The sequence below is a fragment of the Aquarana catesbeiana genome, linkage group LG01, assembly GCF_042186555.1.
Source record: "Aquarana catesbeiana isolate 2022-GZ linkage group LG01, ASM4218655v1, whole genome shotgun sequence".
NCBI lineage: Eukaryota > Metazoa > Chordata > Amphibia > Anura > Ranidae > Aquarana > Aquarana catesbeiana.
In genome coordinates, this window is record NC_133324.1 from 620,985,018 (window position 1) to 620,991,427 (window position 6,410).

The following is a 6,410-nucleotide window of genomic DNA, read 5'->3' on the forward strand; positions in this document are numbered from 1 at the left end:
GTATAGCCAAAACATTGATAAACAAAATAATGAACATAGTATCATTCTTGTCTTATTATAAAGTTAAAATAAAGTTCCGTAGTTCACCATAAACAATTTAATGATATCAATGTAAAAATTCGAGGTACTGCCTGCAGGACCTATGGCTTCACTGAACCTGTACAAGTGTGGGTAAAAAAGTAACTTGATAATCATGATATAGATGGGTAGAGACACGGCATCAAGAAGCTCTACGCGTTTTGTGGCAGAACTCCACTCGTCATAAGCATGCACGTGGTATTTCTACAATGAGAGAATAAAAGAGCAATGAGTATATGAAAAAACGTAGACATAATGAAGTAAAGGACCCCAACACCAGGAAGTACTTACTGGTTGGGGTTGCAAATATTATGTAATATGGTGATGGGGTATCACAGGCCTCCGGGAAACAATCTCTCACCGGGAGCCGAGGTGGGCATCTCAGCGGAAGTGAAACACACAGGCAACCAGCCAGGGTGGGCATGGAACCACGAGGCATCTCTGGGGTGGAGTGAAAAATGAATGACAATTCAAGTGACAACAATGGGAAGGGGTGAAGGTGAAGATAGGTGGCCAGTGCTGGTGGGTAAAGAGAGTGCTGGAATGAGAACTGGAAAACATCTGGGCCCCTATTCTGGTGAAACTTGGATATGCCCTTACACTTTAGAAATCTCTTCTCACTTCCTGTTATATCTCTGAGACAAGAAATAAACAGAACTTTAACCAAAACAAAAAAAAGTGTGGGTTAACATACACTTTAATGTAATAGTCACTCTAATTTTGTGAAACCTTATACATTCATTTAGTCAATATCTGGTGATCTCGCCAGTCCAGAAAATTTGCACACAATGCAAAATTTGCAGCATTGTCATGCTATGCAGCCGTTTCCTGACATGTGCTGAGGAGAAGGGTTATCAGTGTTGCCACCGCCATTTGTCAGCTGGAGTTGGGTAGAGGGATTCAGAAGTGTGCCCTACATGTAAAGGATATGATGTGAGGTTCACCCTTAGATCCCGCTGATGACTTTACTTTAGGTTTATGCTGCCATTACTCAGCAGTGTGAAATTAACAGAAACCTGCATGTAGAAAATGAAGGGGCTCTTGGCACTACTTTGTGTCTGTCTTTAGCAATTCAAAATGTCAATGCCCAAAATTGGTATTTTGTTGCCGTTATAATACGTTATGGCTCTTGCATTGAAGTCCAGGTCCAGCTTGAGCAAAAACCAAAAATTCAAGACCCCAGCAGTTCTTAAAAATAAAAAAAATCTCTGACTGCTATACTCATCTTCGTTCTGGTGCTGTTCCCTACACAGTGACTTTCAATCAACTTTGTGTTAGCCCAAGTATATTAAGTCTGTGCCCCTGCCCTGGACTCACAATAGAATGCTGCAGGGAATGCTCTCTGTGGCATTTAGGATTAACACCATCACTGGAGGATGAAGAGGACCTGTGACATCACTGGATCAGACTGGGGACACATGGTAAACAGATAAGAAAATAGAGGTTCAGCATGCTCCAGTGGGGGACAGTGCAAATAATGGGGGTGAGTTCAGAGCCCAGGGTTTGCCTTTAATTTGCTTAAGAAATGTACTGCTCACCCCCGGAGGGGTTGCAGGTCTTAGGGGACAGATTCTCAAAGTCCTGTTTCAGCAATATTGGGTCCTTCTGTAGCAGACTCAAAGTAATGCTGGAAGTCGAGTTAACCTGAGACTCTACACAAGCAGTCACAATCTATACAGCAAATTCAAACATCTAACCCTCAAAGCACTTGCACACCTAAAGCTATAGGCGAGAAGTCCTACTGACAATGTCCAGAGGCAGCACCCAACCAGCTCCCAACCAGCTCCCCTGAAACACAAATCAGTGAATGTTTTCTGTCCAGCCCAGCTTCCACAGGTAGTGTCCATCAACAAGTCTTCTTCAGTCCAGCTTCATTCAGGCCCTTGGACATAGCACATGCTAAGGCCTAACAGCAGTAACTTTTCTGCATCACACACATGCTGCCTCCCAAGTGATGGAGAAAAACATCCGATCAGACCCTCCCACACATGAATCTTCTCCCCTGCCACACCATCTGGGCCCCTCTCCCAGGGATTGGCTAAGGTCAGGTAAATATTCATAACCCAATGGCTAATCTTCCACACTATTTCTAGAACATTTTTCCGGAGGTAGGCAGAAGCAATCAGCCACTGGGTATAGGGATAAACCTGATCAGACCTAAAAAAGTAAATTAAAGCTTAACTGGTTACAGCATAGCCATACACCAAATTTAGCCAGCCCAGGGCAGAGGAACTACAGAAAATTATCTTTTAATTACCGATGCCTATTGGGGCAAACAAGGAAATCAGAGGTGCTGAGGGCATTCCACTTCCTGTTCGCAGTGCATTGTGGGGCAGGCGGGATGCCATTAGATCGCAGAACAGAAGCCATGCGAGAAAATTTGAAGCTTCTATAGCCAAGATGTCCATCGGTGTTCCCATCAAGGTTCTTCGTAAAACAGTAGGGCATATTGTGACCTGTGAAATGAATACAGGCGACGTGTACAGAAGGAAGCTCATTGAGGCGGAGGACGCATGAACTGCCAGATGTCAAACATCACTGTAACCTACAGGGACGGCAGAGATGCGCAGCTTAAACAGGTCTACATTAGAAGAACTAAAATCTATTTCCTGATACTTCCAGACATGTTAAAAATGCCCCAGTGTTAAAGAGCATGAAGAATAAAAATCAGGGTTCAGGTGCTGGAAGGGGAAATCTGCTATTCTCATAGCTCAAGTGGCTGCAGGAGGAAAAGGACGTGGAATGGGATGAGGAAATATCTTTCTATTGGTTGAGCTAGATGAACTTGTGTCTTTTTTCAGCCAGACTAACTATGTACCTGAGAAGAAATCTGTGCTGAGATCAATATAATGGCTGTTATTGCCTACCTCCCTTTTGAAAATGCTAGCTGCCTGATTTGCCACTGTCCTGGACCCAGTATGCAGCTAGCAAAGCCAGAGCTAAGTGAAAATTATGTATTTGCAAATGCATATTTGCTCCAGGTCAAAGTACTGAAGAATTTGGATCAGCAAAACAGCCAGGCAGCTAGCACTCCCAAAGGTAGAGGTCAGTGTTTACTGTCTACTTTTTTTCTTTAAGGCTACCAGTGGAAAATTGAAATTGTGTTTATGAATGGGCTAATTGGATAACATATGGATGCTGGAGCACGAATATTAAATAAGATGTGGAGAATAATTGTGTGACATGCTATGAAGCAGGATAGCAGAAGATTCTAGTACAGATGTGCTAAGATTGCTTTCTGCATGTCTTGCTGATCCATATAAATGTTTTGTTTCTCTATGGTTATATAGAATAGAAACAGATGAGATATGGATAATACTGATTAATTATATGTATAGGGAAAAAGAGGATCATAAATCCACCTTGTCTAAGCCTCACAATGACTGCTATAGTGACAGTAAGCAATTTAAAACAGACATTCAACAAAACATAAAGAAAACATTTTCCAAACATAATGCAGCTCTTTTTCACGCTATTCCTACCAAATGAGGTCTATTTATAAGGATGCTGAATAGCAAACAGTTAAAATGTCCTTGTTGTTTCTTATCTGCTGCATTTATAAGCTTCCACTGTCATGTAGATTTAATTTGACCTTTTTGCCTGTGAGAAAAAGCTAAAAGGAAAACCATTCTGTGAAAGAGACAACTTAATACTTCATCAAGCTTCAGGACATACCACATTGTTCACTCACCTGCGCTGTACGGTAAGCCCCAACGCGATAGCTGACTCCTATCTTGACATATTTATGTGGACAATGCACACCTCACTGCCTTTCAAAGACTGGGGAAGTCCGAGATTACTGAAAGCATAGAAGAACACAGAGGGCGGGTAGGCCTAGCGCTTTATTCTCGATACATATATTTATTGAAAAAAACAGAGGTGAATGTACCCACAAACCAGTGCTTGTATTAAAGCTTTAACATCAAGGTCCATGTAGGAAAATACACATCACGTGCAGACACGTTGGCTAACGCGTTCCAAGGTTTCCCTCTTCTTCAGAGCCTCGTCTGGATGACTCTTTATACGGGCAACTTCTTTGGTCCAGATCAGTGGTTGTCTGTTTGGTACCACTGCTACTTTGAGCCTCCTCTCATTCTTGAGTCCCCTGAAACGCACGCCTGCACAGATATAAGGAAGCTCTGAATAGGATGAGGTTTCAACAGGGTCGCTTTAACAGGATAAAGTTTTTTGCGTGTGGTGAAGTTTTGGGCCATTAAAGGAAACCTATAATGTATTTCAGTTTATTTTAATGTGATATTAGTCTACAGATTTATATCCTTGTGCACAGTATATATAGTGTCAAGATGTTTGCAGGTTTTCTTGCATGAACTACCCATGTTAACCCCCCCCCCCCAACATTTCAATTAGATTCAGACCAATGCTTTGACTAGGCCAGTCCATATAACTGTATTTTTTTTTCTTTTTGAACCGTTTATTGCTGGATTTGCTGGTGTGTTTTGGATCTTTATCATTTAGCAAGAGCCTTTTTCCTGAAATTCTGTATTCAGTTTCTGCCTAGCAAGTACTGTAGCCAAACAACTCTAGCTTTGATTCAAAAGTCAAAATACCTTACCTTTGCTTGTACACTATATTACCAAAAGTATTGGGACACCTGCCTTTTCACGCACATGGACTTTAATGACATCCCAGTCTTAGTCCGTAAGGTTCAATATTGAGTTGGCCCACCCTTTGCAGCTATAACAGCTTCAACTCTTCTGGGATGGCTGTCCACAAGGTTTATGAGTGTTTCTATGGGAATGTTTGACCATTCTTCCAGAAGTGCATTTGTGAGGCCAGGCACTGATGTGGACGAGATGGCCTGGCTCGCTTTCTCCACTCTTATGCCCCATACACGCGGTCGGATTTTCCGACAGAAAATGTGTGATAGGACCTTGTTGTCAGTAATTCCAACCATGTATAGGCTCCATCACACATTTTCCATCGGATTTTCCGACACACAAAGTTTGAGAGCAGGCTATAAAATTTTCCGACAACAAAATCCATTGTCGGAATTTCCGATCGCGTGTACACAAATCTGAAGCACAAAGTGCCACGCATGCTCAGAATAAATAAAGAGATGAAATCTATTGGCTACGTACGTGTTTTACATCACCGCGTTCAGAATGATCGGATTTTCCGACAACTTTGTGTGACTGTGTGTATGCAAGACAAGTTTGAGCCAACATCCGTCAGAAAAAATCCATGGATTTTGTTGTCGGAATGTCCGATCAATGTCCGACTGTGTGTACGGGGTATAATTCATCCCAATGATGTTCTATCGGGTTGAGGTCAGGACTCTGTGCTGGGCAGTCAAGTACCACCACCCCAAACTTGCTTATACATGTCTTTATGGACCTTGTTTATGCACTGGTGCGCAGTCATTTTGGAACAGGAAGGGGCAATCCCCAAACTGTTCCCACAAAGTTGGGAGTATGACATTGTCCAAAATGTCTTGGTATGCTGACGCCTTAAGAGTTCCCTTCGCTGGAACTAAGGGGCCTAGCCCAACCCCTGAAAAACAACCCCACACCATAATCCCACCCTCCACCAAATGACAGTAATGAGCAAGTTGAGGGTGGAGGAACCTGATTGGCCTACACAGAGTCCTGACCTCAACCCGATAGAACACATTTGGGATGAATTTGAGTGGAAACTGCTAGCCAGTCCTTCTCCAGTGCCTGACCTCACAAATGCACTTCTGTAAGAACGGTCAAAGGTTCCTATAGACACACTCCTAAACCTTGGGAACAGCCTTCCTAGAAGAGTTGAAGCTGTTATAGCTGCAAAGTGTGGGCCAACTCAATATTGAACCCTACGGACTAAGACTGGGATGTCATTAAAGTTCATGTGCTTGTAAATACTTTTGGTAATATAGTGTATGTTCAATAGAAAATTGTAGTGTTGTCTTAGGTTCTTTTAGGGAGCAAATGCTTTTTTCCTGCACACCTCCCATACGTTACATTGGTGCACTCTTTCTGATTGTAGATGCACTTTCATGAAAACTATTGCAACTTGCAAATCTTGCAATTGCATTTTGGGGTTCTTGGAGACTTCATTTTGCATTAAACCATTAGCTCTTGGGCTGCATTTTTTAGCTCTTACCAATCCAGGACAAATTAACAGTTGTTTTAAATCGACATCACTTGTAGGTTACTAGGGTTGATTTCATTGCTCTCAAATTTCTACTGTGTCCTGAAGTGATGAGTCTGATATAGAAAATTCACTGTAGCTACACTCTAAAGCCTTGTACACACAATCAGATTATTGCACAAATTTTCGTCAGTTTTTTTGTTGGATGTTAGTTTCAAATTGAAAGTGAAGAGGGTTCTCAC

The 6,410-nt window shown here is 42.2% G+C and overlaps 1 pseudogene; it reads left to right on the top strand.

The window, feature by feature from the left end:
* The first annotated feature begins 2,478 nt into the window (after positions 1-2,478).
* Positions 2,479-2,928, top strand: LOC141127398 (small nuclear ribonucleoprotein Sm D3 pseudogene; annotated as a pseudogene).
* Positions 2,929-6,410: the final 3,482 nt, after the last annotated feature.